Below are 12,440 nucleotides of genomic sequence, written 5' to 3'. Positions count from 1 at the left end.
TTCTCCTTTCAAAGAAATTTTTGAAGGAGAAATATCACGCCTGGACTTCTTCCGTCGCCGAGAAAACCTCTCCCACTGGGAGGTAGACCACTCCCTGCACTCATTACTTATTACTACTATCACACCGTTGGCCCCTACAGTAAGGACAAAGGGTGTGAGGGTCCGTCTCGACCGCCGACGTAAATGTACCACAAGGTCGGTCGGGTAATCCAGGACATTTGCGCATTTTCGCAGAGGCCAACTTCGCACACAAACCTGTAGGAGAGAAAGCAAAAAGGCATTAATGGCTGTCAGAGAGGCGAGGGTGAGAGCGGACACGTCCGACTACCACCCGAGCCGAGAGCAAAGTGAGCTCAAGCACAGGTGTGTGTGAGGGGGGGGGGGGTAGCTCCCCCCCCCCCCCCCGTTAACTAGCGGTGTGATAGTAAACCCTCGTTAAAATTCTGATGGCTCGTCATTTCAGCTACGCCGAAAGTAATAACCCCTATTAAATAGCGTGGCTTGTATGTCAGTTACAGAACAAATTGCCATTACTATTAAGAGCACTATTTCCTTTAGAATTTATATCAGATCTCTCTTCTTCAAAATTTAAACTTGCACTTAAATTTTATTAAAAAATCTCTGCTTTTTTATACTTGAAAGTGATCTCTCTAAAGGTACTGTTACATATGCACCAGCCAAAAGCATTTCTGACATCAAATTTCCATGAACAGCTCACAACATACAAATTTATTCTTTATAGTTTACAATAAATGGGCCTAGGCTAGGAAGTATGGGTCTACAGTACAGCCATCGAGAGTATCGTCAGGGTGACTGTGCCTATGGCATGTTTAACCAATTTCACAGCTTTTATTACTAGAATACATGAGCCTCACATGTAATTCATTTCAACTTCCATTAGTACTGGTTGAATAACCCAGGCAATCCATAGTTATTACACACGAACATGTAGAGCTTAGTCTCAGGTTTGACAGAAACTGGCTACTATTAGCAAATATATTTATACCATTTTTATTTTCTTCATCCAATTTCATTGAGCAAATTCCATATCCAGAGCAGTGTTCAATAAGCTTGAATTGGCTTTGGTAGTGAAATTGACTTTTCAAGAACATTCTGTTACAGATGTGTAAAATTTTGTGTACGAACACTTCAATAATAATGGCTTTGGTTTCTTCACAATTTAAACCTAATATCTGCACTCTTCATAGATTTGTATCATGTAGATTTAATCACGCTGCTCTAACATTTTTAGTCCTTTTAAAACTTAAACATAATACCTGTGTAACAGGCTTACCGCTTTAGAACATTAGCTTGAATGTTGCACTCGTAACAGCTTGGTTTTCTCACATTTTAAGCCAAATCTCCCAGCTCCTAATGACTGAAGCCTTTTTAGTGTACAGTAGGTTACAGGTTTAACACATCCAAAATTTAGAGTTAATATCCTGGGTCATAACATTTGTACCTTTGTAGCTTCAGAACCTAAAGAATTTAAAAGTAATCTCTGCTTATGATAGGTTAAGTAGAATTTAAACCTTATCTCTCAGGTTTTGATAACGTAAGCACATTCAGAATTTAAAGGCACTCTCTCAGTGCTTGTGATATTTTAAGCATTTTCAGAATTTAAACCAAATTACTTTATTCATAAAAGTTTCATCACCTTCAGAATTCATCTGTAATCTCTCTGGTCCTGATAACTTTAGCACCTTTGAAATTAAACCCATATTTCTTTGTCTGTGATGCAGGTTAGTAAAGTAGAAATTTCGTATTGTAAAAGTACTCCCCCAGTAATTATTCCATATAATATATGCACTAACTAGTACATCCAGTATCTCATATGAAGTGACCTCCTCAGAATAAGTACTCTTCTGGTATTTAAGGTCATTTGAAAAAAATTACTTTAAATATTAGTTTTTGTCCTCTGTTACATATCCAGATGGAAACTGTTTTGTCACTGAATAGACAAGCTGTGTTTTTAAACTTAAATGTATCCATCCCACCTTGCATAGAATATCAGTATATGTATACATATTTTCAAATTTACTAGAGTCTTAAGATGTGTAAATTCAGTAAACAGAATGTCCTTCTAATCTTAGTGTTTGTCTTTACTGTGTAAAATAGCTTCAACATCATATTCTTACATTTTTTTTGACTGTATTAAGGGGTTAATGTTAATTATGGTTTTTTTAATTGCACAATTATATTGACAATAGCCTTCCCAATTTTACTGTGCTCCTCGGTAATGGCAAAAGAGATGGCATTGTGATGGCATAAGCTCTCACTGACATAATTTTTACCATACATGTGAGATTGCTTAGTATCCATACCAAAAGAAATCATTCCCATCATCATCTGTTCTCTCAAGTGTTGCTGCCTTGGTGAGTAAACATTCTCTATTCCGTGGGAAATAAATACTCAGAACAGGCAGATGTAGTTTAGCAGCTTTTTGATTCTGCCAATGGCCAGTCACAGTGACATCTCCATCTGTCTCTTTTTCCTTCTTTTCTTTTTAGACTTTCATCTTCTTTGGGAGAAGTAAAGAATGGCTTCAAGTTAGCAATATTGTTCTTCATCTTAAGAAATTTACCCTTTTCATTCTTCAATGTATAGACTTGATTGGGGGTAAACCTTTAGGATAACGTAATGCCCCTTAAAAGGCAAAGCTGTCTTACCACCTCAACTGTCCTTTTTTAAGGTAGTAACTTGGTCAGGGCTCCAGCCACCCGTTGAGATACTATCTCTAGAGAGTTATGGGGTCCTTTGACTGGTTAGACAGTACTACATTGGATCTTTCTTTCTGGTGACGGTTCATTTTCCCTTTGCCTACACATACACCGAATAGTCTGGCCTATTCTTTACAGATTCTCCTCTGTCCTCATACACCTAACAACACTGAAATTATCAAACAATTCTTCTTTACCCTAGGGATTAAACACTGCACTGTAATTATTCAATGGCTACTTACCTCTTAGTAAGGGTAGGAGAGACTTTTTGGCTATGGTGAGCAGCTCTTCTCGGAGAAGGACACTCTAAAATCAAACCATTGTTCTCTAGTCTTGGGTAGTGCCATAGCATCTTGTGTCTTGGGTTAGAGTTCACTTGCTTGAAGGTAAACTCGGGCACACTATTCTATCTTATTTCTCATCCTCGTGTTTTGTTAGAGTTTTTTATAGTTTATGTAGGAAATATTTATTTTATTGTTACTGTTCTTAAAATATTTCATTTTTCCTTGATTACTTTCCCCGCTGGACTATTTTCCCTGTTGGAGCCCATGGGCTTATACCATCTTGTTTTACCAACTAGGATTGTAGCTTAGCAAGTAATAATAATAGTAATAATAATAGCCTTGAGTAAAACTCAGTGCCCTTCTGTAAGGGAAGAAACTGTCAATCCTTGCATTTTGTCATACTGCTGCTTTTGTGTTGCCTTGGCAAGTTTGATGTTATGAGCTGCATCATGTAACTTTTCTTGAATATTCAGCATTCTTTCCATAACTTTCATACTTCATCTTCATCAAACTCCCATAATTCTTCATCAGTGTTGCTATCATCTTCATGAATTGAATTGGAATTGTCATCGGTAGTATCATCATTATCTAAAATGTTGGCAACATCTACAGGCTTTATTGAATGTCTTCCATACATTAGGAAAAATGTGACATCTTTGTTTTTTTCCAACGTAGCCACCTGGGGGGCAAGCCCGCCCTACTAGTTGCCAGTCCCAAGCCCGGATAAATAAGGAGGGTTGACGTCAGGAAGGGCATCCGGTTGTGAAAATCCCCGCCAAAACCCATGAAATGGAAGTCGTTATAGATGAACCGATGACCGCTAGGGCGTACCCCGTAGGCGACGCGCAGATACATCGCCCTAACTCTGCGAGAAATAGGCAAGGGCTACTGCAAAGTGGGCGACTGCAGTTAAAGAAGCGAGCCCCAAAATCTATTAGAATTGGCACCTTGAACGTTGGAACCATGACAGGACGCGGAAGAGAAGTTGCAGATATGATGGAGAGGAGGAAAGTACAGATTTTGTGTGTGCAGGAGACAAGATGGAAGGGAAATAAAGCCAAAGAGATTGGAGCAAGGGTATAAACTTTTTTATAGTTGATGCACAGAGTGAGGAAGGAATAGCGTTGGAATCATACTAACTGGAAAGCTCAAGAGTTGAGTTTTGGAGGTGAAAAGACTAAATGATAGAATAATACGCATGAAATTAGAATGGGATGGAGAAATACTAAATGTTATTAGTGTGTATGCACCTCAGACCGGTTGTCCAGAAGAGGAAATGACGATTTTTGGAAACAGCTGGATCAGGAAGTGATTACCATACCAAATAAAGAACTGTTAATGATAGGAGGAGACCTAAATGGTCGTGTAGGGAGAAATAGCCAGGGCCTGGAAAGAATACATGGAGGATGGGCTTTGGGAGATTGGAATCAAGATGGTGAAAGGGTTATGGACTTTGCTGTAGCGTTTGATATGGCAGTAATCAACACTTTCTTCGAAAAACAGCCAAAATATCTTACAACGTATAAAAGTGGTGGGCAAGAATCCCAAATTGATTTTGTATTAGGTAGAAGGGTACATCTAAAAGAGATAAGAAACTGTAAAATATTCCCAGGAGAAGCTGTAACTCCCTAGCATAGACTCTTGACAGTAGACTGGGATAGGAAGAGAATAATAAGAGGTAAGCAAGATATTATTCCAAAGATAAGATGGTGGAAGGTGAAAGAACCAGAATATACGGATACATTCATGGAGAGGATTTTAGTCAAGCTTGGCACCTGGGATTATGAGGATGTGGATGAGTGGTAGGAACGGAACAGCAGTATTCTGAAAAGAGTTGGCAGAGAAGTTTTAGGGATGTCAACAGGAAAAGGGCTTAGAGACAAAGAATCTTGGTGGTGGAGTAATTATGTACAAGAAAAAATCAAGATCAAGAGAAATGCAAAGAAAAGGTATGATGAAACAGGCACTGAAGAAGATAAGGAGAGAAGTAGATAAGCAAAGAAAGAAGCAAAAGGGGCGGTGTCACAGTCAAAACAGCAAGCATTGGATAATGTATATGAAGATTTGGACACAAAGGAGGGTCAAAAGAAGATTTGCAAGATTGCTCAAGGAAGAAATAAAGGGACCAAAGATATTACCCACATTAAGCAGATAAAGAATGAGGATGGAGTGGTTATGTGTAGCTCAAGTGATATAAAAGGAAGTTGGAAGCAATATTTTGAAAGATTGCTAAATGATGAAAATCCGAGATCTATAATTGCAGATGAAAATCCAAATTTAAGAATGGTAAGAGATATAGAGAAGAAATTAAGGTTGCCCTCAGCAAGATGAAAAATGGAAAAGCTACGGGACCTGATGAGATCCCAGTGGAAGTCTGGAAATGCTTGGGGGAATTTGGACTGGATATGCTGTGGGATCTGATGAAAAAGATACCCCGGAAAGAAAAGATGCCCAGAATGTGGAGGAATGCCTTTTTAATACCCATATTCAAAGAAAAGGGGGATGTACAAAATTGTAATAATTATAGAGCAATCAAACTTCTCCCACATACAATGAAGCTTTGGGAAAGGATTATAGAGCGTAGGATCAGGGAAGAGACCAAGATTGGAGAAGAGCATTTTGGATTTATGCCCGGCAGAAGCACGATGGATACAATGTTTGCGCTAAGGCAGTTGATGGAAAAATATAGAGAAGGCCAAAAGGAATTACATTTAGTATTTATTGACTTAGAGAAGGCTTATGATAGAGTTCCACGGCAGGAGATATGGAGATGTTTGAGAGAGAGAGGGGAACACCAGAGAAATATGTTAGACTGATTAGAGATATGTATGAACGAGCAGGCACACAAATAGGAACGAGTGTTGGTTTTACCGAGACGTTTGAAGTGGGAGATGGATTACACCATGGGTCGTCATTAAGCCCCTATTTGTTTAATATAGTAATGGATGTAATTACTGAAAGAGTGAGGGAACAGTCACCATGGACCATGCTGTTTGCAGATGATATAGTTCTGCGTGATGAAACCAGAGAAGGATTGGAGGGGAAGCTGGAGAGATGGAGAGAGGAATTGGAGAGCAGAGGGCTAAAGACCAGTAGAACGAAAATAGAACCAGTTAAATGCAGAACCAATTAAATGATATACATTTGCTGGGTGAAATAGTAAAAAGGACAGAACAATTCTAGTACCTAGGGTCATATGTGGAGGAAACAGCAGAACTCCAAACGGAAGTGAACAGTAGAATTCAAGCTGGATGGAATAATTGGAAAAGAGTGTCGGGAGTGTTGTGTGATCAAAGGATAAACTTAAAGTTAAAGGGAAAGGTACATAAAACTGTAGTGAGACCTGACATGACATGGTGCAGAGATCTGGCCCATGAAAAAGATCTTTGAGAAGAAAATGAATGTTGCTGAGATGAGAATGCTAAGATGGGTGGCTGGGATCACGAGACTGGATAAGGTTAGGAATGACTTGGTAAGGGGAACAACAAAGGTTACAGAGGTGTCTAAGAAAATCCAAGAAACGAGACTACACTGGTTTGGGCACGTAATGAGGAGAGGAGAGACCAGGAGTATGTTGGGAGGAGGATGCTGGATATGGATGTTCCAGGTAGGAGGAGGAGCGGGAGACCAAAGAGAAGGTGAATGGAGTGTGTAACAGCAGATATGGAGGAGAAAGATCTCACAATGGAGGACATCAGAGATAGAAGAACTTGGAAACGGCTCTCTAGAAATAGCGACCCTGCATAGCGAGAAAAGCTTTAGTCAAAGAAGAAGAAGGTGTCATCTTTGTTTTTACAGTTATCCGATGATTAAATAGTTGGGGCTCAGGACATCTTGGCCATTAGGCTCTTCTTGTAGAGCCTTTAAAGCTTACTTTTGACGGTGCCATTCTGGTTTTTATGACAAGGCCATTTGCTTGTGGATGATAGCATTTGTCAGCTGCTGATGGATTTTAGTCAGGTGATGCAACTATGTAGACATAAAGGTTACATACTCTCCTCCTTGGTCATTGATTTGAACTTTGACACGAATGACTACATATTAGCTTGAATAGGATGTTGGCTACTAAAGCTGCTATCTTATCCTTGAAGCATTCCCCTTCAGTCCATTTGGTAAAATAACCTACTGTAATTATAAGTATTTATATCCGTCACATTCAGGAAGTGAAGCCATATAGATTGCAACCTGCTTCATCACAGCCTTTAAGACAGGAACATTCTGTAGGGTGGGTTTCTCTTGCCTCCACTTTAGATTGACTTTCTGACACATCACGTACTGCTTACAATATTTTTTGATATCAGCATCCATTGTACGCCAATAAAATGTTTTTTTTAGAGCATTCGTCATTGTTATTATACCCGGATGCCCACTTATACTTTTACTTTCAATACTGATACCTAAGCCGCCTTGTGTACATCAGATTGCTTGTTGTTGTTCAGTTTCTGTTGTGAGCACTCGTAACAGCAGCTTGAAGAAAGAAGGAAGTGAAAGGGGAAATAAAGGAGAGAGAGAGAGAGAGAGAGAGAGAGAGAGAGAGAGAGAGAGAGAGAGAGAGAGAGAGAGAGAGAGCATATTATCCAGTATCCGGTAACATATTTGTGTGGTGAATGAATTTATTAACCAAAGCTAAATGGTTCTTGAATATATTATTAATGAATAGTTCAAGTTTATGATTACTCTGGCTCTCACTATTTTAATAAAATTACCAATAGGCTATAATGATACACCACCTTCTATACAGTCTCGTCATATTTTGTCTTTAATAGTTGTTCCTCCTTTACTGCAAAGGGCTACATGCCCTGCAGAAGTTGATTTTTTCGCCTTTGGTGAATATACTCGGGTTCCACACATCCCTCATAAGATAATCATATATGGAGTCAAATGCCATGTGTGACTTTGAAAAAACACTCACGACACTGCCAGCAAACTGTTGAAATACTGCTACAATGACATAGGAACAACCGTGAATGCTAATGATAGTTTGTTGATAGTTTAAATGTCTGATTATCTTTTAATCCCTGCTAGGAGGCAGTATATATGCTATATGGAATAATGACAGGGGGATTACTCGACCATATGGAATATGTATTGCGAAGTACTTATTTTTGAAGAGTGCTTATCCAATATGACACTGGAATGAAATTAGAGTCAGCGTAGGCAGGTATTACCAACCCATAATATCACATACCCCGTACTCTTTGTTACCGCTTGCCAGATCACTGTATATCGCATCCCTCAAGTGGTATCTGCTCTGCCTTGGCTTGCTTTGCTAGCAATTAAACAATCTTACTCCTCTGTTCTGGCAAGCAGTATATTATGTGTACTGCACGCCAGCCGTGTGGGTCACTATTAAAGTTTGGCTATACTTTATTAATATGTGACTGGGATAGCTTCAACACCTTCAGAATTAAACCTTGAACTGTCTGACCATGTTGATATCAGCACCTTTAGAATATGAAATTACTTTCTCCTTTGATGATCATATGGTGTATAGACCATGACTCCTCCGAAGGACAATTTCTCTCTCTCTCTCTCTCTCTCTCTCTCTCTCTCTCTCTCTCTCTCTCTCTCTCTCTCTCTCTCTCACTTATATGCATGTGGAAGCTTGATGACATATAGTCTAAACCACACTCTCTCTCTCTCTCTCTCTCTCTCTCTCTCTCTCTCTCTCTCTCTCTCTCTCTCTCTCTCTGTGTTGGTTTACAATTTTGTACCATGAAATTGTAACATACTCTCTTTCCCTTTCTTTCTTTTTCACTCTTGCTGGATTAGGAAGAATTATTGCAAAGGAATAGCATTAATAGGAATTGCAAGAGCACCTGGAAAATGAATGATGCATTATGTATAGAGGTTCGAGGGAATGCTGGTGAAAAGTCTGTGTAAACTATACGAAGAGGCTATTGCTTTTACAGGTATTAGTATTAGTATTACTTGCTAAGCTACAACCCTAGTTGGAAATGCAGGATGCTATAAGCCCAAGAGCTCCAGCAGGGAAAAAATACCTCAGTGAGGAAAGGAAACAAGGAAAACTAAAATAATTTAAGAACAGTAACAGCATTAAAATAAATATTTCCTATATAAACTATAAAAACTTCAACAAAAAAAGAGAAAGAGAAATAAAATAGAATAGTGTGCCAGAGTCTACCCTCAAGCAAGAGAACTCTAATCCTAGATACTACCGCTGGAGAGTTATGGGGTCCTTTGACTGGCCAGATACTACTGCATAGGACCCTTCTCTCTGTTTACGGTTCTTTTCCTTTGCCTACACAGACATCGAATAGTCTGGCCTATTCTTTACAGGTTGTCCTCTGTCCTCATACACCTGACAACACTGAGATTGCCAAATAATTCTTCTTCACCCAAGGGGTTAACTACTGTACTGTAATTGTTCAGTGGCTACTTTCCTCTTGGTAAGGGTAGAAGAGACTCTTCAGCTATGGTAAGCAGCTCTTTTAGGAGAAGGACACTCCAAAATCAAACCTTTGTTCTCTAGTCTTGGGTAGTGCCATATCCTGTGTACCATGGTCTTCCATTGTCTTGGGTTAGAGTTCTCTTGCTTGAGGGTACACTCGGGCACACTTATATAAAGTTTCTCTTCCTCTTGTTTTGTTAAAGTTTTTATAGTTTTTATGGCTGATATTTATTTTAATGTTGTTACTATACTTAAAATATTTTATTTTTCTTTATTTCCTTTCCTCACTGGGCTATTTTGCCTGGGCTTATAGCATCCTGCTTTTCCAACTAGGGTTGTAGCTTTGCATTTATTAATAATAATAATAATAATAATAATAATAATAATAAAGTTGAAGACCATTTGTCCATGATTAAACAGTTAGCGTATGAAAAAGACAAAGAATTTTGTGTTGCTTTTCCTCATGACCCCCATACCCTGTTAGGTGTTACAGCTTAATATAAAAGAAATATGTATGTATATTTAGATAGCTATGTGGTTAATATATAAAGAGAATGGTTAATGTCAACAAACTCCCTCCACGGCTGATAATGGATTGATAAATATCCTGTTCGTCATCACTATAAGAATACTCCGGTGATGCAGCAATGTGCTGATAATAGTAATTGATTCTTTTTTTTTTTACTGAGGTTAACGACTGGTTGATGGTGACTCGACCCAACCACTAGGGTTCAACAAGTATCGCATTTACAAGATACATGTCAAGTAACCCTCACTGTCATGAAGACGTTTTGGGTACGGGGTAACCTACGTCGGAAAACATTCGATTGGTCATATAATTAGGACCCAAAGTGATCCTTCTTCCCGTTTAATTTTCCTGTTTTATGTAACTGTTGATCAAGCCATTTCTTGGGTCGATGGCCTGTCTCTTTTATCAACTGCTTAATCAGCCATTTATTTCGATTATTATACGATAGGCATTTTATCTCGAGTTTATTCACCAGAGAGAGAGAGAGAGAGAGAGAGAGAGAGAGAGAGAGAGAGTTCGTAGCGTAAACCCGTGTGACACTCGATTTCCTGGTACGAATCAAGAAATGTAATGAAATTGCTGTCGAACATATGCATTATTTTATGATTAATATTCACATTAATAAAATTCTACATATATTTAGATATCATCATCTGAAGAATTAAGTATCCAATTTTATGAACTGCTAATAATGCAAAACACTATAAAGTGAAATAGTCTCTCTCTCTCTCTCTCTCTCTCTCTCTCTCTCTCTCTCTCTCTCTCTCTCTGTATATATATATATATATATATATATATATATATATATATATATATATATATATATGTCAAGGATGTGTGTATATAAGCCTATACATATTTTTATATACATACTTGTGTATACACTATATAATGGTCAGAATTTTGGGTGTAACAGATTATGTGTATATCAATCCAATCTCCCGAGGTCAGCTCCCTCCTCTTGTTAGACGAGTGTCTAAAGCACTATTTGTTTCCCCCATTCTCTCCTCACCTCCAAATTTTCCCTCAATCGAAGAGTTATCTTTATAAGGCGTTACCATTTCGTTTTATGGATAGAGTTTCGAGACAGTTGCAATGTCCTGACCCTGCCACTACCGGCAATAAAGTTCTATCTATTTGGAAAACCAGAATTGCAATGAAACCACTAGGTTTATTGTATCAACACGATAATATATCCTAGTTTTTACGTTGTAATATTGAGTGATTTCTTTCATTCCCTGTGTTAGGCCTTTTCTTGAAATTACTAATGTTCCTAATTTTCTTAAAGTGTCATAGTACGTTATTTTTAATTTTTAAGTAGTATGTTTTTTGTTTTAAAGTACTGCTTTCGGCTGAGGTAACACCAGTAGGAGATTCAGCTTATGAAACTTCATTTTTGGTGGATAACGGGGGAGGGTGGGCTGTGGCACCCTAGCGGTACCAACTAAATTCGTCTGATTCCTTCGTCAGGCTGGGAGGAGCGGAGAGAGGAAGGGTCTCCTTTTATTCCTTTGTTTGATGTTGACTACCTCCCAAAGGTGGGGGAGGTGCCTTGCTAAATAGACAGATAGACTTTTCTCGCGGTGTTAGAATTTCTTGAGCCAAGTCTATTGTGACCAGCAGAGTTTAGGTTACGATTGTTGCATGACGTGTTAGGTGTTTTGTGATGGCGTTGTATCCTTGTAAGAACTGCTTGCCTGCGGTCGTTGACAATTAGGAAAACTGTTCCACCGCAAGATTTACAAGGACTGTTGCTCTCTCTCTCTCTCTCTCTCTCTCTCTCTCTCTCTCTCTCTCATGTACCAGTTGTCCCCTTATGAATATTTATATAAGTCAGGAATTAAATGATTAGATGTAAGCCAAATGTTGTGGGTCGTTGTTAGAGGAAGGGTAACATTGGGCAGGTAATTTTATCATTTAGAGACTTGCAGAATTTAATACCTTCCATGGGAAAAATGGATATGGAGAACAAAGAAACGTGTTCGGGCGCACGCACACACACACACACTATATATATATATATATATATACATATGTGCGTATATATATATATATATATATATGTATATATATATATATATATATACACATATGTTCGTGTATATATATATTATATATATATATATATATATATATATAACATTAGTGTGCGCGTGTGAGGGTTTGATTGTGGGTATGTGTTAATAATAATAATGGATGTGTATGTAATTATTAAAAACGTACCGACGAGGAGAAAATGAAAGATAATATACCTTATGATTCCGGAAACGCGCATGAGCTGTCAGAGCAAGCTGTCAAAGACCATGCAACGTGTGATAATAGAACAGTCGTTGATCTTGTAGGGAACTGGGGATGACAAAGGCAAAAACTTAGCCACGGACGGTGAGTGTACCGTTTGGTCGTAAGCTTTGGAGGCAAAGGTCGTTGGACAAGAAAGAATACCTTTCTCCTGAGTGTTCCGATTTCGTCCTCGAAAGGTAATACGTAATAACAAA

This window comes from Palaemon carinicauda, chromosome 8 (assembly GCF_036898095.1).
Source record: "Palaemon carinicauda isolate YSFRI2023 chromosome 8, ASM3689809v2, whole genome shotgun sequence".
In the NCBI taxonomy this organism is placed as follows: Eukaryota; Metazoa; Arthropoda; class Malacostraca; order Decapoda; family Palaemonidae; genus Palaemon; species Palaemon carinicauda.
This window is presented reverse-complemented; position numbering follows the sequence as displayed.